Genomic DNA, 26213 nt, shown 5'->3' with positions numbered 1-26213 from the left:
ATATAAACACAGCAGCAAGCATTATTGAAGTATATGTTATACGTGGGGTAAAGGTTGTATTTCACACAGTTAACTTTTTAGATAAATAATGCACAAACTTGTCTTCAAAATTTCCATTCCGCTTCCCTATTTTGCAACTGGAAAACATGCAATACTCTTATTTTGTTGATGGCACACATCTTGCTGTCTAATTCTCCATCGGAATTATCACTATAAATCTGCTCCCTATCGCAGTAACTCGTTTCATTTTTACTCGCAATATTGAGAATTAAAAAAAAGTTTGTAATAGCCCTATAATTCAAAAAGTGTAGAATGATAACACCTAATGGCTAATTATTAGGGCTAAGACACCAGCACATTATCTTCACTGTTTGGACTCTCGAGTGTATATCGTTAATATCTTATATGTTTTTATATAGTGTGGCGTGGTCTTCGCTTGATTAACTGTGCCTAACTCTCTCGTATATATACTCGAGAGTCAAAACCATGAAAAGAATCTTCTTTTGTCATAGTCCTACTAATTATTTACAGGGCGATAATGTTAACGTTGTGTATTTTAATATAATCTTACTAAACATAAATATGTTCAAACTAACGTCTTCTTGATATATGGAGCACACAAATCTGGATGTAACGAAAAGCTCCGTAAGTAGTTTCGATTATCAGTATCGGAAAATTCGCAGATAAACGAACAGACACGTTTCAAAATGATATAAATTGAAGCTAGTCGGTGGAGCACTAAACCTTCGACACATGTTTAGTTGATTTGCATCTTGCTATGTCTATACTCACGGAAGAGTGATAGAGAATTTCCACTTAGTTTACGGAAAAAAATAACACATTCCATTAAAATGTCTCAATAATAAATAGTTAATTAAATATGTTCAACTTCAAAATAAACACTGTCTACTTTCATTTTCTTGAAATTTAATTAGCGACACTTTACTGTCGAGACAGATCTATGTCTTCGATATTAAAATTAATTGCAGATGACAAAAATCAGACGTTTTAAATGATATTCGAAACTGACTTCATTTTGAGTTTCTTTATTCTATTTCCAAAGGTAATGTTATCCGAAGCCCGATCATTGTGGAATGGTTCCAAAAGTTGTACTTAAACTAATAAAAACTTGATTTAAAATTTTTAAACTTAGTTTCGAACAAAACATGAACTGAAGTGTAAGGGCTCATTCTGATTCGGCGGAATCCGAAGTTGGCAGCTAGATGCTCATGGGAAATTTAAATTTACTAATGTTGATACACTTTTGGAAACTAAGAAATGGTATGATAACCTTTCTTCTATTGAAATAAAATATTTCTTTATTAGATTTTCACCCGAAACAAGGCACATTGCAACTTTGATGTAGAGAGCTACTATCAGGGGCATAAGCTACAGGGGTACTATGTGGAGAGATGGGCAGCAAAATGTCGGTTTACATTACACTTGAACTTCTGCATGTCAGTACAGTTGGGGAATTAGGAAGCCGGGAAGGGAATTCTAAAGTCTAGCGGTTCTGGGGAAGAAACTACTGGTGTAGAAGGCTCTCTTACATCTAGGGATCTCAACTGTAAAGGGTGGGATTTTGCTGTTTGTCGGGTTTGTCGGGGGGTATTTGTGTCAAGAAGGTACAAGTGCTTGCAGTTCGTCAGAGCATTCACTGTTGAAGTATTTATAGAACAGACAGAGGGGTGCTACATTTAGTCGATGGAACAGAGGTTGAAGCTTAGATGACAGTTCAGGACCTATCAGGTTGGCGACTCTCTTTTGATCCTTGTCTTTGTTTATCCCTAGAAATCGTTATAGTTGTGGAGTTGTATTTTATTGAGAAACTACTTAATTGAGAATGCCTATAATCTGGTACGAGTGTAGCTAGTTTTGTGGAGCAGATACCCTGCAAGTACCAGTTATGAGTCTGTTGTTGTTATAGTATTTAACGCAATATGTATGTTTTTAATCCTATATATTGATTCTCCCGTACGCTAATCTAATTCTATCAATCTTTGTCCGCTGCAATCAAATCAGGCCGTATCAAGATATCAGCGTCGGGACTTAAATACAAAAACATTGGTGCTATTGTGAGTTTTTACATGCTATTTGCGAAACTCAACCATGTCCTGGAAAGCCAAAACAATAAATATTTTTATTCACGAGTAAATCAAGCTAATTACTTTAAACTATTATTTGAAAAGACAAAAGACTTGGAGCAAAAAGAAAAAAAAAATGATGATTCGGCATGAGATAATGAGAAAATACTTAATAAATATCAAACCCAACAAACCAAACACCATGAATAAATATTTGAAGATATAAAGAACCTAATACATTCAAATATTTTTTAATTACTGGATGTGACATAAAGTGATTCGAAAATAGATGGTATATCCTAAAACAAAACAACGAACTGCAATGCAGCAATGTTTTTCTACAATAACTACCCTGGGTGTCCCGCGTTGCCAGGGTGTCTGGAGGTGTGTGTGTAACGAAAGAAAATGGTAGTAGACAGACAGGCTCGGACCCGTATCGCGAAGGAGGACAAGAACGTGAAAATAAATGTAGCGTATTTGCTGTTTTGCCCTTGCGTCCATCGACAGACTGGAAGCGGCGAAAGTTTAAAAATTAAGGCTAGCCAATCGAAAAGAGGTGTGAGTTTCCGAAAATATTGGCGAAAAAAAAGCGACATCTTTCTGTAAAAAAGTGCCAACTTGAGGGTAAAGCAATTAATGTTTTAGCCAATTTTTCCATATTTGTCGTCCGAAGGGTCGAGTTTCAAAACGATACCGCTCTCGTGAAAATCTGTCGCCTCTATCGAAAGTTTGAAGCTGACATACAAACATACATACATAATACATACATTTAAAATGACAGGTATTATTTATATAATAGAATGTGGGGTAAGATTGAAGCAAGTTGGAAAGTTATATTTATAGACACTGATGATAAAAACTGGCCAATTTAATGCAGCCACATTCTGCTAGTAGCCAACTAGAATCGCTCCATAAAAATTTGGATCTGTTGAAATTCCCGCAAAAAATTTTTGATATCAACACGAGAAATATCTTTGCCTTTTGCCTGTAAATCTTTAAAGTACAAGACTTATATAGATCAACAATCCACCAAATATTCTTTTTTATCTTCAAGGCTTATATAATTTAGCTATCCATCGGATACTTTTTTAAAATTATACATGGCTTTCAGTTCTAAATACATTTATAGACGTTCCTTTCCTTGAGGCATTATATATATATATATTATAAGACAAAATGTATTCTAAAGGATATTTTGCTTTTGGGATTAAATTTTGTTCGAAAATAAATGTTGTTTCATGTTGTTTTTTGTTTTAATAATTGCTAACTAAACACCACAAAATTCTAGATTCAATATGTAATTTATATCACTTCCACACACTGTATTAACATAGAGAACCATTTATTCTAACAATGTTTCAACAGAAGCAACTTTCTGTTTTCAAACAAACGAATAAGGAAAATGCATAACTCATTACATTTCTATCCGTAAAAATGTAAAAAATACAACATATGAAAACTACAAATCTTATACATCCACACAAAACTTTTTCCAAGTAATGCTTTATATATAACAACGGTATTTTGAGAAACTTGCGCACCTCAACTATAATTTGTCATAGTTGGTAGTGGTTTAGAAATTTCAGTATTTATTGTTTATATGCTGATATAAACGATTCTACCGAAAGTAGCACATTATAGCTAGTGTAAATAACAATTGTTTCCGAATCATTTAAATGTAATATAATGTTCTTGCAATTTGTATTTTCTTTTTTCCTGCTGTCTGAAGCCCTGGAGATGCACTCAAGAAAATTGTTTTTACTGTTGAACAACTTGCAAAAAGGAAAACATGTCGATTCATTATTTATTAGGATGATTTTTGGATAAGCAAAGAATGTGGCAATTCTAATGTAGATTTTTTTTAGTAATGTCGCAGAATAACAATTTATATTTCTCGTAATAGTAATAATGGTTGACATTTTTATTTCCAATATTCATGATTATATATATATATATATATATATATATATATATATATATATATAATGTGTGTATAGGATTGATATGTAGTTTGCTTGAAGCATTGTGTGGGATAGGTATGTAGTAGAGATTTAGAAGGCTATCACAATGCGAGGAATAAGATATAGTCGTTATTGTCTCACTTGTTATGTCTGCGAGGCCCCACACAGCTATCTAACTTCCGCTCCATCATCTAGCATGCTTGAAATCGATCTGTCACGTCTACCATTTGAATAGGGATATTTTTCCGAAATTAGTAATGGATATTGTCGCAGACATAACAAGTAAGACTTCTGTATCTAATAAAACTGAATAAATATATATATATATATATATATATATATATATATATATATATATATATATACATATATGTATGTACTTAGTGATTTATAAATTGCCACTTGTCCTCGCCTTCTTTTCACCAACAACGACTATATCTCATTCTTCGCATTGTGATAAACTTTTAAATCTCCTATATATATATATATATATATATATATATATATATATACATATATATATATATATATATATATATATATATATATATATATATATATATAATCAGTAACCTATTCAATTTGTCGTAGAATCAGTTTTGGATGATGAAAGCTTAAAGAAACCGGAAATGTTACAAATAAGGAGAATAATCATTAAAAAAAAGCAGCCTAAAACACTCATATTATATCAATAAGATGCCAGAAGTACAAACAATAAATCGTTAACTATTTACATTCCGCGACGCTAGAATTAATGTCATAAGGCTATTAATTTGCTCCCCCACCGAGCAAATTAGGCACACGGCCGATTTGAGTGAGGAGTGAATGGGAAATGGGAGCCAAATCTCCGGGGAATAGCGGAGCTGGATAGTGCCAATTGGTATGAAGGGTTGCCCCTACATTGACCAAAGTCTTATATGTCGGGTTGCCCCCACATATGGTCTTTGCTTAACACTTGTAGCCCAGGCCCCGAAGGACCTTGGCCAGGGCAGTATAGAATTAGTGTCATAAGACTAAATTTATTTTAAGAATTTCAAAAAAGTGTCATAAGACTAAATTTATTTTTGTTAAGAATTTCAAAAATTTTTTAATAATGAAAATGTAATTCTTTTTATACTCAATCAATGCAGCCTTTTATGTTCCACAAGCTAAATATACTTCATTTTGCTTTCTTATATATTTACTATTTATGCAATTTCTGATATATTTACTATTTATGCAATTTCTGATATATTTACTATCTATGCAATAAATAAATATGAAACAACGGGTTCAATAAAGAAGCGAGAAAAAAGAGAATGTAGTGCACGATAGGTTATAACAATGACGGGAGAACATGATGTATCTAGCGCCGTTACCCCACTACTTAAAATATAAAGTAATATATATTAGCTATCACAACAACATATCCTTTTTTTATTTTGTAACAGCAACACTAATGAGGTTACAAAATGATGTGTACCGGAGCCATCGTCATTTGAACCCGGAATCCGTCCAGTACAAGGAAAAAAAAGCAAAGGGAAGAAAGATATGCAAAGCATGGTATTGTCGTGATTAAAAGTCTGTATCTAAGGACTTTTTTTGCGAAAGGATGGGAATGTAATAGTGATTTTCTGACGAAAACGAGTTGAAAAATCAAGAAAAGGTTGCTTTACGCAATTGGAGTTATATTTTGGACGCGTTAGTACCAACGACGGATTTTTTCCCGAGTTAAAACATTAATTTCAACAAGAGTCTCAGGTATATATCCATTGATAGCTTATATTTTTATGTAGAGTGATGCGATCCCTGGTGATTGTGTCTAACTGTGTCGGATATGTACTCGAGTGTGAAAACAATGAAAAGAATATGATGTCATATCACTAGTAAGGACTGTGATAACAATATCAAGATAACATATATAACCAACATCTCTACAAAATAAAGCAATTCCTTAAAAAACAATCATACCTCATTTCGATTTCACACATACTGATACTAAATCTCCATATTGTGAACAATGAACAGAAATTTCTTTCGGTTTCATGTAAACTTATACCACACTTTAATTAGTAATAGATATTCTGGATGTAGTAACCATACCGGCAGTTTATCCGAAGAGGCACTAACCCTACGGGGGTTGAACTGGCTTCTACCAAAAACAGACAATTCGTGTGAATATGTGATTTTAAAGTCGGCCCTCATAAATTAGATATTTCTATCTGGGGAGATGACGACGTTAAGTTTTAGTATTGCAAGCGAGGTGCGACGTACTCCTACATACACGGCCTAGTATTCCCAAACAGTCACTAATCTTGTATTGATCAGACTCAAGATTGCTTAATTTTGCTTATCTACCAAAAACACTATTTAAGTCTGATTGGTAATTGTTATAAAATGTTCGCTATTGATTGATTACAGAAATGCTCTGGGTATTTCGGCTGTAATAATATACGTACATGTAATATACGTTGCTTTCTATCTAATTCTCTCTTTTTTGTTTCGCCACAATTTCCCTGTCGCTTAATAATCGAATTTAATAAAGAAAGAATAAAGGATCGTAGGAGGTCATCTATAATATATGAAGAATAATTATGGTGTTTTTATTTTTCGCAAATTTCAACATTGGTTTATTCAATCACGGGACGAGGCATCCGGTAGGATGCTAAGTATTCACCTAGGTACGATCTGTATGAGTGCGTAGTCATAGTTAGTGGCGTCTGACGTATTTTCTATTGTTAGTTCTGGTATATCTTCCCCGGACGATATTGAAGCTTTTAGAGATGACCTACTACAGATAGTGACACACTGTATTGTGTCCCGTAGTGTTGTAACCGTACCTATGGTTGTACTTTAGAGTAGAATGCCGGGTAGGTCACCTTCTCTACTTCTTTGTGGAAGAATCGGCACTTGCTGTCATTGCTGAGACCACTTATTTTCTTTAAAGCATTGGTCATCTAACCTTGATCTTTAGCAGCAGTTATAATCCCCATCTGATCATAATGGAGGGATCCTTTTTAGCCATTTTTTAGCCATAGAGCCTTCCTTATCTATGAAGTATTTGATGAATTAACCCGGAAAATAATTGGTTCGCTGTTGGTTGACCAATTTTTACAGTTATTTGGATTTTTTTTTTGTATGCTTGGCGACTTTTTGGGCTATTTCATACTATTTTCTGATGTCTTTTTGATAAGACGATAATGTCCAAAATGTGGATCAGTTGTTTACATTGCTCTAGTCAGGTGATGTCAGTGCACAATTTTGAGGTTTGGATTTAGGAAACTTATCTGATATTGACGGGAACGTAGAGCAGGTACATCCTAGGTAGACACTGGTTTTGGATATTCACTTAGTTTCCGTATATTATTATGTGCAGCGTAAGCAATTTCTGTGTTTTAGTGGCTAATGTTCGGGATCAAGACAGAATAAAGTAAATAATAAATAATACAATATATCTAGAAATAAAACGAAAATTATTAGACGCTAAGCTAGTTAAGTTTTTTAAAGGAATCTGTTTTCAAGACATTTGATTAAGTAAGAAAAGAGAAAGAAACTGAATTTTATAAAAGAGTGAGGAATAAACTGGGCTGAAACGAAAGTGGAGAATAAAGAAAACAGGTGGAAAACAGGAGTGGAAGAGAGATTTTTATAAAAAAATAGGTTGCATCTTTGAATCAGGCGATGCCTTGTAATCCGACTGGTCATAAATAAAAAGGGGAAATAACGAAGGGAAGTTAAATGCAGCCGGTATTTTACGAGAAAAATAAGGAAATATAGCGATCAGACACAATTCAAAATTAACCCCTATTTTTTGTAATAAAAAAGAAAAACGAGCAAAAGTGCATTTAGAATGTGGTGACTATCTAGTTAAACAATGTCTAGAGAAATAACGTCGCTCTTTTTTAATGGTACCGCAAGGCTCAATGTAGATTATCAAATTTTGACTTATAAAAAATGCTTTACATTTGGAACTACCGTCGTGTGAGTTTGTATTTGTAAGAATGCACATATATTAATACATATCTAACGATAATTTTTTATGCTTACGGAATCATCTATGCTAAAGCTGAAAATTCCTGCCACACATGGTATTAAAAACTATAACGAAACCACCTTTTGTGAAGGTTTTACCTCAGGGTCACTAAACAATTGCCACGAGTATAAAGGGAATTTTAACTGTAAAATGCCCAATTCAGGCTACTACATTTGACAAATATATATATATATATATATATATATATATATATATATATATATATATATATATATATATATATATATTTGTTTTTTTTGTTTTGTTTTATTTGAAAAAGAAATCCAGCGGGTGCTCAATTATAAGGAACATCCTAAAATAAGAGCGTATTTATATTTTGTTTGTTTTGAAAGTTTTAAGATGTAACAGGTCATTGGTACCGTCGGTTCCGAACCCGAAAATTAAGACCGTTTTAGATCCCCTTATTAAGCTCTCTTCAGCAAATACTCATTATGATTATTCAAGTTCTCTTCAGCCAATACTCATTATATATATATATATATATATATATATATATATATATATATATATGAGAGAGTGACAGAGAGTATGTATATGTCTCTCTCTCTCTCTCTCTGTCTATATATATATATATACTGATATATCTCTATCCTCAATATATGTCTATTTCTATGTCTCTCTCTGTCTCTTTCTATATGTAAATGAGTATATATATATGTGTGTGTGTGTGTATATAGACATGTATATATATGTCTATATATTTCTATGTATACACACATATATATGCGGATATATATTTATATATATATATATATATGTTTATACATAAACATTTATATATACATATATATATATATATATATATATATATATATATATATATATATATACGTATATATGTCTTTATATATATATACATTTTTTTCTTCCTTTGAAGATTGTAACGCCGGGTATGGGGCAGCCAAACCAGCTGCCAACATTTCCCCGCTTTTTTATTGAAACCAACCGAGAGCTCTTTTTAGTATCCTCGCTGTTCCCTTAAGTGCAATTGTCTGAATCTCTTTTGCACTTGGTTCACCAGGAATATTAGTTAGGTAGGACTTCAGGTTCTTCTTCATAAGTCCTGTGGCACCTATGATAACTGGTATGATCGATATCCCCTTTAGGTTCCAGTTTCTTTTCATATCATACATGAGACCTTCGTATTTGGTCTGTTTCTCTCTTTCAGCTCTGTTAAGACCGCCATCATTAGGAACACTCACTTCAATCAAGGTTGCAACTCTCTCTGATGTATGCGTATGCATGTGTCTATATATACACATATATAAACAAGTTTATATACACATATATATGCGTACATATTCGTATATATACACATATGTCTACATTTATATATATATATATATATATATATATATACATATATATATATATGAGAGAGAGAGAGAGAGAGAGAGAGAGAGAGAGAGAGAGAGAGAGAGGCCTTCAACATTGTTACTTGTTAAATCCAAAGGTGGTTTCTCCCTTTTCAACAATGTTGAGCGGATCATGGAACGATGGGCAAAAATTTTCGAGATCTTTTTGATAATCCGTTTGAAGTAAATGAAAGTTATTGAAAGTGTCTCTCAAAAGGAGATCGTTCATAAGATGGTGACTGTGCCCATCGATGATGAGACTAAAGTACATAAGTAGATTAATAAGGGAAAAGCACCGGGACTTGATTGGATACCTGTTGAATTATTGCTATTTGGTGTTGATAGTGTTATCAACACAGTCCGTACAACCACCATTGCTGTTTGCCATCGTAAAGTTCTCTTTGAAGTTAAGATTGATGCAGCATTAGTCACAATTTATAAAGGATCATTCATTCATTTCGTATGAATCGGATAATTATTCCAGGTATTTAACAAGAATAATTTACAGACTTCCTAGTTCAGTACTTTCTATAAAAAAACAGAAAAAACATCGCGTAGCTACGGGTGGTGTTATGCAGTCGAACGACCATAATAATACACATCGTAATATTTCACTATATCATTTTCTGGTGTTTCCGGTAGACTAACAATATAACAGAAGACTACTTGAAATATGTGAACATTTCTAAGTGAATGTTTCTGTTGATCGAACTGGATATGCACTTTGTGATTCGGTGCCGTTCCTCACTACCCGATCGGCACCCCGTGATACTTTTTTCGGTTAAAAATGAGAAAAAAAAATGCTGACAGAGAATAAACACACAAAAAAGGAAATATAGGCAACCATAGTACAAACACTTGATCGGCACGTATCACAATAAAGATAACATGATTTCGTAAAAAAGAACAAATCCTACATAGGAAGATGACGATCATGATAAATAATACTAAATATTATGTCCGTAATTATTGGTTCGATTTTGTACAATATCTATTGAATAAAACTGTCTCAAATTTAAGGTTTTAAATTTATAGGTCTTCAGAAAGAATTCTAATAAAAATATAATATTAATTGGTGTCTAATGACATGAATTTAAATAAACAGAAATTAAAAACATTTAAAAAAACCTAGCTGTATATTCCCGGAGTTTCCAGGTTAAAAGTATAAATGAGCGGAGATTTTAGTCATATGCATACACTATTTAAGATACCCCGGATATCATATCTTTAATTGGCTTAAAGGGAAAATAATTTTGATAACGTAAAGAAATATACTTACTTCCGTTTTTAAAGTTACTAGTCGAGGCTATTAATAATTGAAAATTAATTAAATATAAATTTAATTATTAATACATTTAAAAGATCAACTTTAAAAAATACTTCCAAAGAGAACAATGAAGATAATTATATTACAACAAAAGGTAATAACGTGGAGCTAAATATTCAATTAGATTACTAGTAATGTAATGTGTTGATCAATTACTTCTTAAATGTATTAGGTGGGTGTAAATATAGTGCGGTATTTATACGTTCAAATACATATATATATGTATATGTGTATATATATGTATATATATGTATATGTATACATGTATGTGTGTATATGTATATATATGTATATGTACATATATATATGTATGTGTATATATATATGTATTAATATGTATGTATATCTATGTATATATACGTATATATGCATAGATATGTGTGTATACATATATCTATGTATATATGTGTATGTATATATGTATATATATGTATATATGTATATATATGTGTATATGTATGTATATATATATATATATATATATATAATCATACTTCATGTATAATAAAGTAATTTGTGAATGAGTGTACGCGTCGTACATATTAATAAAATTGTAAAAAAAGCATATAAATAAACAGCAATATGAATATATTACAATAGATTTATATAAGAGTGCGTTTCATATTACTTTCCCTAACACTATTTACATAAACTGATACTTCATGAATATATATTAATGCACAATCTATTTTCTACAAAAAAAGTATATATTATATAAACTTAAACTACGAAAACAAGAATGGTGCCATTAATTCGAGTGACTTCTCGTGCTTCAGAATTAATTTTTCACATAGTTCAAAAAATACGAAATGTACTTTTGCCCAGCGATGAATAAAAGGTCATAAAGCAGTCATTTAAAGTCTAGTCTACGATATTGACCTTAGAAAATTGAGGAGCTTCGAAAGTGCAAGTAGTACCAATAAAACGAGCCACCTCTTTTAATGCTGAACTCATTTCTGAATGCAGTTTTGTCAGGAGGTTAATGATCTCTCTCTGCTTCACACGCACATTCATAACGGATTTCGTCCTTAAGCTCTCACTTTTTGAGATTAAAATTTGTAATCATTCATGCATAAGTCCACTCTTCATTACAATGCAATTTGAAATCCCCCTTAATTTATACGCTCATGGTAAAAAAAAACGAAGGCATTAATTATGGAACGCCCCTCGTAAATAGATTTCTCAAATAGTCTGTCCATACATTTTCAGACGTAGACAACTATAGAAATAATACTGTATGTGTTTGTTATTTTTATCTCTCAGTTCAAAATGCCTATTAAACATCCAAAAGGGTCCAATCCCCGCAACACAATTTCTCTAACGAAGCGAGTGCCAACACGTTTTTATTACTTCAAAATGAAATCGTTTCGTAGACAGTAAAAGTGCATCCATTTCATGCCATAATCGTTTGATCAAAGAACTCCGTGCCGATAAGCATGAGGAAATGTGTTACTAAACGCAAGTCAGTATGATGGCAGAAGCGAAAGCGTAAGTAGAGACGTCATTAAAAACCACTCACGAAATATAAACATTAGTAATATGTAACCGTGCCCTCTTTTGAAATCTAATGTAACAATGAACGTCCTTTCATTGGAAAAAAATAATTTGTAGACAAACAGAAATACCGGGAGCATACACATTTAACATAACATGTATTATTTAATTAATTCATGTGATAAATTATCTGATTCGACACACACATACATCGTCCGCTTACACATACATAGATACGGAGTGGATCAATAAATTGTCCTCCAGAAAGAATACAACACCACAGTTTTATTTAAACACTTTTTTATTGGAACAATCAACTCTAGTAACTTGATTAGGTAGTAGAGCTGATATATTCTCAATTTAGCCGCCTTCAACCTGAAGCACCGTCTTGATACAGGAACACCCACTCGATGATAGCCCAGTTGAAGCCTCCGGAGAGTAGTTTTGGAAGTGTCTCTGCTAGAGCTACAACCTCACTCCGCTCAATTACTATTCTCTCTTTGTGTAAACTGCTGTGCAAACACTTTCGGTCACTTGCTTATGCCTCCCAGGTTGGGAGATCGATACCTATTTCCTTTATACGGCGTTTTACTACGTATTCGTACCGGTGTTTTTTTCGGCTCACTTTTTTATATTTTTACAAAAGAGTAACCTCTTATCAAGACGGATGCCACTCGAGTATAAGGGATTATGGGTATAATTAGTCAATGGGATTATAGCGTAGTAATCATAAGTTGTGGAAATTTTGTAATTTGGATTACTTACGGTTCATGAAGAACTCTACGTTGGGCTCGAAGACAATCAAATTGTAGTCAGCTGGAAAGCAGGCAATCGGAAGAGAGTTTCAAAGTCGTGCAGTTCTAAGAAAGAACTTGTATTCATGGAATCTACGTTTAGATTTATGCACAGATAAAAGTGTTGAAATTATTGATAGGGGTTTTGGCTAGACGAGTGTTTTTCGTGAAAGTTTCGCGAGGGGGGCATAGATTGAAATTCAGACGAGCAGTTGCTATGAAAATAAGGATAAAGCAGAGAGAGGTTGACAATATCTCTTCTGTAAGAAAGAATTTGCATGGAAGAGAAAAGGACATTCTCCACTAAGTTACAAAGCCTATTTTGAACTCTGTCTAGACAAAATACACCGCTTATAGTAGCTCTTGCCCAGATCTGGCAACAGTCCTCCATCATTGACCCTACCTCGATTTTATATAAGTAGAGAATTGCATCAGGAGTGATATATCTAATAGAGCGGTAGAACGGTCCTAACATTTTTCCAGCGGCCTTGGAAACGTGTTTGGTGTATGTGTTTCATTTCAGATCAGGAGTAAAGGTCAAGTCCAGAAGCTTGTTAAAGCATGGAAGATCAGAGCCATTCCTATTGTAATTTACTAGCTCTCAATAGGGGAGAGTTTTCGGGATCCTGTCATCCGCCATTCTTACAACATGACCTGTCTGACGAACTTGTGTTGCTACGATCAGTGCTTCTATGCTATCCATGTTTTCCCGTAATAGGACTTCCGTCATATAATCTTTCTACCTACTTTTCATTATTATCTAGCAGGGGCATTGCTACACTCCATTTATGCCTTCCATTGTGCTCCCGATATAAAATGCAGATTTCTAAAGAGTAGAGCAAGGCTAGCAGTACAACTGTTGTGCACACTTTGTAACCGTATATAAACAGTGCTCACTTATTCGGAGTGTGGTTTTAAGCTATAAAAAAATAAAACAATAATGAGCCTCAGACAAGCACAGTTACTTGATCTTTATAAATTTCATAATCTATTATGTCAAAAAGTTACCCAATGTTCAACGACGAGATCGGAGATGCGCTGCTCCCTACCGATTGAAGTTATGGAAAAGGACCATTCCCAGCAACCTCAAAATGCAAATCCGGACGATTCAAAACTTAAGGGCACAGTTCACCGAAGTGTGCGGCAAGGGTTATGGCATTTGGTATGCTTTCAAGCGCGGGATAAATCAGGTCACATCATATCTTCAGAGTCGGCTTGAAAGCCAACACCAAAAGGTGCCTGGATGTGCAGAAGAGTGCGGTGATCCCCTGTTGCAATCAGTTGGCCGCTGACAGAACCTGGGATTGGCAACAATTTTATGGACCCAGGCTGACCCTCAGAAGTTCTTAGGCTTTATACCTTTCTCTCAACGCTCCAACCGCCTCCCCCGACCTGAACCAATTGGACTACTTCGTTTCGTCATATCTCGAGACCATCACAATCATGACTCACACAATATTAAAGGCAGTCTGATAGTAGCCATCCGCCGAATATTCGACGAGCTCCCGCCGGAACTTGTGGAAAAGGTATGCTCCCAATTCCCGTATTGAGGTGGGTTACCGAGGGTGAAGGTGGCTATATAAAATAGATGTAAGCTCTACTACATAATCAAATTAATCGAATTGATGTTTGATCATTTTAAATATCATTTTTACATGTTTAAAAAATTTCTTATCTGCACTTTCCTTCGAACATAATTAACATTATTTTGCGTTTATCAGCAATTGCAATTGTTTGTCAGTGTATTTATCTCTGAAGAATAAAAACAGCAAAATTAAAACTATATGGAATAAGAAAATACATCATATTATATACGTATCTTGTTTTTGAAGGAGTTATTTGTAAATGTTAATTTGTATATATATATATATATATATATATATATATATGCATACATACATATATAAATATAATTTGTGTATATAATATATTTTTTTCATGTCAACATTTTCCAGAGTTAAAACAACGAATGAAGTTTAATGAGGTTATTTGAACAAAACTCAATATCGAAGTAGGATAAGATATACTATTAATTTGTTTTACATAGGCAACAATATGTCGCTACACATCTATGAGCATGTTTTGATGAGCCAATTAAAGTAACTAGACACCTACTCAGGCGATATTTCTGACTAAACATTTTGTATTAGTAATATCGTTATAAGCGATACATAGTTCCCTGAATCTGGTTTACCGAAATATTCTCACGAATGTGTAGCGACATATTGAAGCTTATGTAAAACAAATACAATTATATGTGTTTGAATGTATATCACATTGCTGTCATTTGCAGACATAAAGCTCAGCAAACGAAAAATGCTCTATGCATTTAACGAAGAACTTTATATAATTTCCCATGACATGTGGATATTTCGCATTGGTTGTGCATTCGTTTATTAAATAAGCAACAAATCTATTTATATTGTTAGAACATCGTTACATAATTCAGAACATCTTGGCTGAAATGTGTATTTTACATTGTTTTAATATTTCAGTTATTTTCAAAATACGCCAAAACTGCAAATGTGCTTACACATAACGATGCCAATTTATTGTCATAAACATTCGCAAACAGTGAATGTAAAATAGGTTAAAGCTGGATAATGAATTGCTTTGGCGCGATATTTTGAATTGAATGCAAATTACATTACTCCGAAATAAGAATATTATAAGGAGGCAAACACCTACATATATTGAATAATATGTTTTGGCTAGCAATGATTCATATTTAATTGTACACGGATACGTGTTTATATATTATAAATATTTCATTTAAAAATGTGTTGCTCGGTAATCCATTCTCGTTATTTCTATTTGATATATCATATAAGATACGCACACAGACAAGCACACACTCATATATATATATATATATATATATATATATATATATATATATATATATATATATATAGAAAGAGAGAGAGAGAGGTGTATATGTATATATATACATATATATATTGATATAGGTGTGTCTGCGTGTGTGCATTTATAACGCAGCACGTAAAGTGTCAACCTACATATAAATGGTATTTGTTTAGAGAAAAACTATATACAAAGCTATGCACACATAGGTGTGTACATGTATACGAATGTACACTCACACACACACACATAAATATATATATATATATAAATAAAATAAAATAAAAATTACAATAAGTTTACCAAGGTAATCAAAATGGTAAACTTAAAATATAGGATAAATATTAAAGAGTTAATATTTATAAGTAATCGCAACCAGATGTAAAAGCTCAATAAAACCGAAAAGGAAATAGAGCTTATGATATGAACAAATGATTAATAAAACATGTTAAAAGACATCATGAGAAAGAGTTAAAAACATATTTAATTTTAAAAAGGAAGCACAAGATAAGTGGATAGTCCTTAATCCGCGAAGTTTCGAAGAAATACACCCCTTCTCATCAGAGGGCAGGAATTAGCAAAATGCGGGATCGAATTTTGCATGTAAAAGTATTTAATGAAACTAAAAGTAAGTCAAAGATCTTACTTGTTTAAAAAAAGGGTGAGGTAAGGGGAATAGGAGGTAAAAGAAAAATGTTAAAACGTTTCCGGTGAAGGGTAAAAAAATCCAAGAATAGTAAAATCCAAAGCGGTCGAATTAAAAATTTCCAATCCAATGGGTAAGTTCGAAATGGTCCAAAATTATCCGAAAGGCAGGGTTCCTTGGAAAAAATCGCCAATGGAATGAATTCCAAATCATTAAAAGAAAAAGCAATGGAGAGAATATTTAAAACACGTCTATCAAGGCTGGAGGAATCAAGTAAATTAATGTTTAAAAACAAAAAAAAGAAACGGAAAAGTGGTGAAAGTTTAAATTTGAAAAGCAAGGTCAAACTGACCCAGACAAAAAGCGCGAAAGTTAGCGTTAATAATTTGGTCAACTTAGATATGCACGTGAAAGTCCCAGAATTAAATTAAGAAACACGAGTCAGAAGAACAAATAAATGGCTAAGTTTATGAAATGGAGCGGCTATTATATTTAAAAAAACAAGGAAACAAAAACAAAATTAAAGTAAATAAATTAAAAGTTGAAAATTAAAAATTAAAAAGTTAATTAAAAAAAAACTATATATACATATACACACATACATATACATATATATCTATACATACACATACATATACATACAGACACACAAATGCACACATACATGTACAGACATACCCACACGCATATACATATATATATATATATATATATATATATATATGTATACATATACAATAACACACACAAATATATACATATATATATATATATATATATACAAACACACACACGCATGCATAAATATATACACATATCCAAAAACATATAAAAAATATACAACTTAAACAAAAACATACGTACATACTTATATACAATTTAAGGGTAGGGGCTGGCAGGTATCTACAAACTCCGGAATAAGGCAAATAAATGTGTATGTAAATGCATATAGTAAAATATAAGTAAACAAATACATAGAATAAATATGAGTGGGCTGATGTATAGATTTAATTAATAGGTATACTTATACCATAAAACGGAGACAGCAGATGGAAAACCGGCCAAAGAAATAAAGAAAAACAAATAAAATTAAAAATATAAAAAGCTTAGAAGGTAAAATAAAAAAAAATATGGGAAAACATATATATTTGAAGGGTTAACTTAATAACTATGTAATTTCAAATTGACCATATTTAACCTTGAACATATGTTTGCAATAGGAGATCAGTTCGTTTTTAGAGTTTATTATAGTACTACTTTGAGAGGAGGTTATAATAGTTATAGCTTCAGATGTACAGAGGTGACAAGACTTAGATCCTGGAGTATAAGACTTATTTTTTTTTAGGATAGTCCATTTAATTGAAAAGTGGGTATTGGCAAAATTAAGCTTTTTAACCAGTGTAGTTAGAGAAGTCCCCATGGTTATTATTTGAATTTTGGTTATTGAAAGAATAAGTGTAGTTAGAAATTCTGTTCTGTATAAAAGTTGAAGTAGCACCAATATATGTATATGTTTTATTAATAGCTTGGGGTCGGCAATCAATATTAATTTGTTGATTTATACTGGGAAGATAATTTAAATTTTGTTCATTTTGATGAACATAGGGTAGGACAGTGATTGAAGCAAGATTGGTTTGGAGGGGATAATTAGTGTTATCAGTGTTAGGATGGCTGGTATGAAAAATATTATTATTATTATTATTATTATTATTATTATTATTATTATTATAGTTGGTTGTATGATTGAAAATAGAGGGGTTGGTTGATTCGTTTGTTGGATTAATAATAATATCAGAGGGAGGGTCGGAGGAAGGATAATTTGGTGGCAAAATGTTATTGTCTATTATAGGAGAAATGCGTGGGGGTTCTGTAATTGAGCATGAATATATTACATCCTAATGGATGCAATCATTATTGAGTGGACAAAGATGTTTGTTAATACAGTTGCACTTGCTTTTTGGTTGGATTGGGAAAGGGATTTTTTGTGCTGATTTATTTTTTTTATTATTAGATGCTAAGATTCTTTGTGCTAAATTAGCTATAGTAGAATAAGAAATTCTTATTGAGTTTTTATTAAAACTTTAATTATATATGTGTGGGTATTTGAAAGAGTTTTCTACAATATTGAAGAATTCTTTAGGTATATTGGTTTTAACATTTACGCTAAATGGAGGATTAAACCAAATATTTTTCTTTCTCCTTGTGCGACAGAGTGGGTTAGAAGTATTACGATTAACATGTTGGTTCGGATTATATTTGTGGAGTGGATCATTGCTATTGATAGCAGCAGATCTTGTTATTTGAACTGGTTTCTTGCGAGTCATATTGTGTGTGATTACAGATTTAAGACGACATACAGGTTGAACATAATGGTTATATTGAATCTTTTCATTGTATCCTGATTTTTTTAAGGCATTATTGAAGAAAGTAGCATTTTGATTAAAGGTTTTTTATCGGCTGAGAGCGTAGAAATTCTTCTAGAGACGGATGGTACTATCGATTTTATAATTGAATTGCGGTAGTTAGAAGATTTATGGACGTATAAAAGCGTAAGGTTGGGTGTATGATAGGGGCTGTAAGTTTTAATATTAAGATTAAGTGTAATGTCTAGAAAATCTGAAGTATTTTATTTGGTTCAATAATTATAGAAAGGTCAACATTATTAAAAAAAGTTATGTAATTTTTTAATTGTATTATTGTACTCTCTTGGCCTGGCTGTTGTTGTAAATAGAGCATCGTCTCTATAAAGGCCCCCTTGGATATGTTTAAAGTGGTATTTAAGTTCTTTCAGTAAGAAGAGTCCCACTAAATCTGTAACTTCAGCAGAGTCAGAAGGACCCATTAAGATATCAAAATTATTGGGGGTATCTTTTCTAGTCCAAAACTTATTGTTAAATTGTATAAGGGATTTTCTGGCTAGGAGAATTAATCTAATTTCCAAATGAGTTAAGTCAGAATTTCTTTTAGCCAAGATTAGAGCCTTATTTAAAAGGATCGGTGAAATTGATTCATAATAATTGTTGATGTCAAAGGTTATGAAGTTAAGGAGGTGTTTATTTTTAAGGGAAACAAACCAATTAATTACAGAATTCGAATTTTGCCAAAGGAGGAAGCTAACTTTTTCTTTAATATAGGGGATAATTCTATCTAAGATGGTTTTGCTTACCGCACCCAAGTCAGAGCTAGATGGGCAGATCAAACTAATGGAGGGGTTATCATAAAAATTAGGTTAATGGTCTTTGAGGGTGAATCTAGGGGTACCCGGAGAAAGTATTTCAGTGGAGTTATGAATGTTCATAGAAGTCAGTTAAGATTTAGCTTCAGAATTAATAGAATCCAAAAGGTTGCGGGGGACTATTTTATAAGATTTATTAAGCTCTTTATATATATTGTAGGATAGTCAAGATTATAGTAATTTTTAATCGTGTCTGCAGGGACAAATGTATGTTAATTTTTGTTTACTTTCTTGGCAAAATTATTTATTTTTCGGGTAACGAGGTTGTAGTAGTGTTTTTGTTTCTTAAATCTAATTTTTTGACTAAGTTTAACATGGAATTTTTAACTCCTCAAGGTACGGATTATATTTAGGGTGGGCAGTGGTTTTTAGTCCGTAAAATTTGGTAGCCAATCGTTCAATTTTCTTTTGTTCTCTTTGGAAGTTTATAGGGAGTCCATTTGTTAAAGTTTCTGGGTGAAGAATGTCTTTAGACGAAAAGGGCGCTTTAAGCTTATTATTAATGCTTAAGCCATGGTGATAAGATTTCCACCGTATATTTTTTAGGAAAGTGTTCAAAGCTAGAAAAAATTTGTGGATATATTCTTGTTGGGTAGGGATAGGGATATTCTTGGCAGACAGGGGAATGTGTTCCCTTTCAAACATATCTGGAGAGAATAAAAAGCTCAACCAGACGGGAGCTTATAAAAAAATAAAAATTACAATAAGTTTACCAAGGTAATCTAAATGGTAAACTTAAAATATATTATAAATATTAAAGAGTTAATATTTACAAGTAAATAATCTCAACTAGATGTAAAAGCTCAATAAATCCGAAAAGGAAATACAGCCCCGCATTTTGCTAATTCCTGCCCTCTGATGAGAAGGAGAGTATTTTTTCGAAAGTCCGGAGATTAAGGACTATCCACTCATCTTGTGCTTCCTTTTTAACATTAAGTATATTTTTAACTCTTTTTCAAGATGTCTTTTAACATGTTTTATTAATCATTTGTTGATATATATATATATATATATATATATATATATATATATATATATATATATATATAAGTGTGTGCACGTGTATATACATATGAAACACGTGTTTCTGTTGATACTACAGAAAAGAAACTTTATTAAACATTCTTTTCTAAGGGGAAACCAGCTGCTAAAGTGAAAAACCACAGTATAAGTGTTGATATAAAATTAATCCTCCTCAGATACTTGCAAGGATTTCAATTTTACTAAATCAGAACGTATTATTTCTTTACTTAACATTGGTGTCGCGTTAGACGCAAAACTATTTACCTTGCTGCAACAAATATACTCTATTTTTGTAACGAGTGATGTCAACGTTTTTTTCGATATACGTAATGATCATTCGTCCATTCTTCTTGGCGATGTGATTGCAAGATTGGGAAGGAATTCTACAACTTTGATTATGAAATACAAACAGCAACGGTATTCTAATTTTGCAATTATGGAATGAGCATAATCTTTTGATTAGAAACACATGGCTTCGTCAGAAAACATATACTTAAGTACATGGCAACACTCGGGTATTATCTAATTTTCTGCCAATTTATCCAAATGATCCACACTATATTTGATCTAAAAGATGGGCTAAATTTTAAATAAATGATCACTTGGTAAGATACAATATAGAACAGAAAACTTGTCTCAATGTATGGTATGTAACCACACTACATACAATAAAGCGTTTGCTATCACAGCGTTTGCTATCAAAGCGTTTTTTTTATTTTTTTGTTAAACAGAAATAATTTTTCCTGCTGCACTTGTCTCCATTAAACTGAATGAATCAAGGTTAAAGGAAGATTTTAAAGTAAAATCACGTTCTGAAGCTAAAGACTTTTAAAGGTTTGGGTAGAAAAATGTTGAAAATTCTGACGAAATTGATGCACTACTTTAAAGTAAACGCTTTTCTACTAGTAGAAAATACTTTGCCATAATATCTCTGATTAAGCAAAGATAAAAGCTAGAAAAGCATACAAACACTTCCAAAGCGAAGAAGAATAGCTTGTCAGCTATATTCAAAACCAGTGAGTGTTCAGGAATGCAAGAAAAAATAAAAATAAATAAATAAATAAAAACACACACCAAACAGCAAGATCTCGGGACAGTTTTACTAAAAAGAAATGGATGAGCTCTATGGGACGCAACAATGAACTTTAGATCCTCGCAAGTCCTAAGACAGTACCACTTTGAGACAAAACGAAAATGTCAAGAAGAGATGGTGTGGACATTATAGCGAACTCTCTACCTGCCATCTAGTCGTTGACAAATTTGTATTAGATGAAGAGGATAAAAAACATGAGCCAATCATGGTTATTGATGAACTGTTTTCTTGAGGTGAAATAAAAGATTCTGTGAGGCAAATAAAAAATCCACTATGATTGGACAGTATGACATCAGAAAGTCTAAAGAATGTCGATTAAAAAGATCCATCTTCTGGAGCAAGTAATCAAACTTGTATGACGAAGTGAAGTATCTCAAAACTGGAGAGTCGCGATTTTGGTACCGTTGTATGAGAAGTTTTTTTTTTTTAGTTGGGCTACTGCCTATTGTTGGAACAGTGTGTTTAATGTTTATTCTAAATTGGTTAGTCAACACAATTGTCACAAAACACTAGTAGAATCACTGTAGTTTTCTTTCAAGCCATTTTTATATCGATATTTCATGTTTTAGCCATTGCAAAGGTGTAAAGAACAAAATATTCTGTTATATTAACGTTTACTTGGCATATAAAATGTTATTGATGCTGCAAACATATCAACTCTTTTTAAGATCTTAATTAACTTGGGCTGCCATGTAAGATTAGTGCAATTAATAATGTAAGATTAGTTCTCTTCACGAAATAATAAAGGTCAGAGTTAGTTTCAACAGCACTGTATTAGAAATATAGCACTCGACGCTTGCTCGCTTCTGGATTGGTGTGAGTAACCTGGGAATCCATCTGGCAGACACCTTATGAATATGCAAATGGTCATAAATGATAATTTCCACGAACCCTGTACTAATCTTTACATCTTGGGCTATTTGGCGAATAGTAATGTGCCGATCTTCCAAAATGGCAGCCTCAACTTAACAGACAGATGCCTCATCAATTGCGGAAGGGGGGCGACCAGGTCTGGCAGCTGTTTCCACAGACTTCCGGCCATTCAACAGGCTCTATTTCACACCTGATTCAGTTAAAACACCTGTAAAACAGAAACCACAATTAGTTCAGAGCTGTAATTTCCCACATGACCCGTAGGGCTATAAATCATTGCACACCCAAATTTCAGCTAGATCAGACAATTGGAAGTTGGTCAAGGGCATTACTTATTGCACACCCCTCGCATATATCTATAGATATATATAGATATATAGATATATAGATATATACAGATAGATAGATAGAGAGAGAGTGAGAGAGAGAGAGAGAGAGAGAGAGAGAGAATCAAGCAGTGTCTCGGCTTGTACAGGCATTGACGGATATGACTCTCCATCTATCTGTCTGTCTTTCTTTCTCTCTCTCACTCTCTCGAGGCATTCATTAAATCATTGTTGCTGACGGTGTAGCGCATATATTAAGACAGTCAATGTACGTTTCTCGTTGTCGTCCTCTGCTTCTTCTACCCATAATATTTCCTGTCGAGCTAATATGTTCTAGTCTCTCTTTTTCTGTAGACATGGCCCATGACTTTCATTTGTCTTTTTTGTTCTGTTTTTATGATAAACGTTTCTGCGTTTGCCATTTCCAATAACTCCCGGTTAGCTTTCTTTTCTGTTAAAGATATCTTCAAAATTCTCATCAGGAACAAAGTTTTTGTCGCTTCTTGTCCTTTCCTCGTCGTGTAGATGATTTTCCAGCACTCAAATCCGTATAACAGAACACACTATACATACGTTTAGAGTATTCTAAATTTGGTGACTATTTTAATGATGATTGATGACAATCTTTTGAAAGTGATTTTGGCTGCGGCAATGTGACTCTGTATTTCAGTCGTGCACCTTCCATCAGATGTGATCCAGTATCCTAGATATTTGAATTCATCAACTTGTTTAACTGGTACATTGTATCTTGCATGTTGTAGCTTGCGTGTTCTTGGATACTATGACGTTTGCCGGTTTTGAGATGTTTAAACAAGTCCTTTGCTTTCATTTGCTTCCCCCATAATCCAGGCCCTGTCGGTGGGGCATTAGAATACGCCGACTGCCCCCCTGCAGAGGGTAAAAGTCCCTCAATGGGGGTCCTGGATATGACCTTAAACTATATCCAGTGGTGAGGCCCCAGCTTCTGGGCTTTGGGGAGTGTGGAGCCACCCTTTAATTACCATTGCTCCCAGGTCCACTCTGACCCGGAGTGGTAGTACCTGTTAGGGTCCCAACTATGGGTTAAATAGAAACTAATTTGAAAACAGTAAATATATTCTATTAAAAAAATTTTCTTCAAAATCTTTGGATTCGGCATTAAATAACCCGAAAAGGGTTGATATGCCGTAAAACAAAAACAACCAACCCCCATAATCCAGCATATGTTGAAAGGGCATTTCGGTTTCTGCTATTAATAGTGTCGCTGGCATACCTTAGATTGTGAATACTATGTCCACCCAAACTTATATCTTTGATGTCCTCAATTTACTTAAGTATCTTTTCGCTATAGAGGTTGAATAAAGCTGGTAAAAAAACACACCTTTGGCAGACTCTCTCTCCCCCTCCCGCTCTCTCTCTCTCTTTCTCTCTCTGTATATATATATATATATATATATATATATACATAAACAAAAACGGATAACTTAACCACTAACGATAATGTTTGTTGCCAGTATTTCATTCTAACCTAATTTCATATAATAACATAAAAATAGCCGAAAGATAGAACCTTTTCTTATCTCGTATATGACTTCGAAAAAAAAACAAACAAATTGAATGAACACACAACCTGTAAATAATATAGACATTTGCTACAGGAAATCTATTTCAATTGCTAATTCGCAGTGTAGTGAAAGTCTTCGTCAATTCGAGCATATGTGCTTTGCATGGGTTTTCGCGAAGTTAGTCAGGCGAAAAAATTGATCTCCAGAGTAACAAAACGAATAGATGAAAAAAAAAAAAACGAATGGAATTGGAGAAAGTAAAAAACTGAACTGACATATGTAGACTCAATCAAATCGTAGTGAAATCTAATTGTGTTCCAAAAAAGAGAGCGAGATACGAATGAACACATACTAAAGCACAGAGACACACATATATACACATATGTATATGCATATATATATATATGCATATTATATGAGAGAGTAATAACATATGTTTTTGTCTCAAAATGTATAAATATATATATATATATATATATATTGTGTGTGTGTGTGTGCGCATGTCTGTATTCATAACGGAATATAGATTTGAATCGCTACTATAGAGGACTGTAATACTTACTAGTCATTATCCTCGAGTGCATAAAGTCTCATTCTGCACGGTTTTTTAAGAGACCATTACATTAGAATACTTTTCTCTACAAGTCAACCCTGGCAAATTATACAAATAACAATCTACTCGCAGCCCAAATAAGATATCGATATGAATAACCAACACTGGCTTTTACGAATAATGACGCACTTTCTCCACGCGATATTACCTCAAGTAACAGCGCGAAGATGCCTCTTTCACCAAACTCTATTAATTTTTTACCTAGACTCTAGTAAGTTTAAGAGTCTATGAGAATAAAATTGTATAATATATTTTGTTTTTACTTTTTAGTTACTCTTTTTTTGGAGGTAAAGTAGAACTGTAATGAGATATTTATATATCTATGTATCTCATATATTGATCAAGTGTAAGACCCATGCTAGGGGGGCCTTGATATCTGAGAACTTTGGATACTCGAGCTAGACATATTTCGTATAATTCACCGCTTTCCAAGGGAAAAGAATCCTGTTTATTTCACTTTAAAATTTGCTACATTTGCGTACATATTGTTCGGCTTGAAGCTGCTGTATAGAAATATATTTGTTATTGACTTAAACGCACGTTTAAAATAATGTTCGTAATCGTGCAAACGTCAAAACGATAGAGAAAAACAAGGGTGGTTTACAACAACATAACATAATGATAATAGAAAACATGTATACAGACGTATCGGGTAAGTTAGTTACGGGAAATCGTGATTAAGGAACTGTTGATGCAGCAGACCTGTCTATTAGGCTTTTGAAAATTTAGAAAATAGTTTACTATGCGTTGAAAAGCAACCCAGGTAATTAAAATAGGAATTAATGAACTGCAACATTCCTATATACCATAAATATGAGACCGAAAAATGTGTACGCTAATTAAAATTTACATCCTTTCATTGTGTTCTCATATATACATACATATATATATATATATATATATATATATACATATATATATATATATATATATATATATATATGTAT

Source organism: Euprymna scolopes, chromosome 28 (genome assembly GCF_053919585.1).
Source record: "Euprymna scolopes isolate OS-2025 chromosome 28, ASM5391958v1, whole genome shotgun sequence".
In the NCBI taxonomy this organism is placed as follows: Eukaryota; Metazoa; Mollusca; class Cephalopoda; order Sepiida; family Sepiolidae; genus Euprymna; species Euprymna scolopes.
This window is presented reverse-complemented; position numbering follows the sequence as displayed.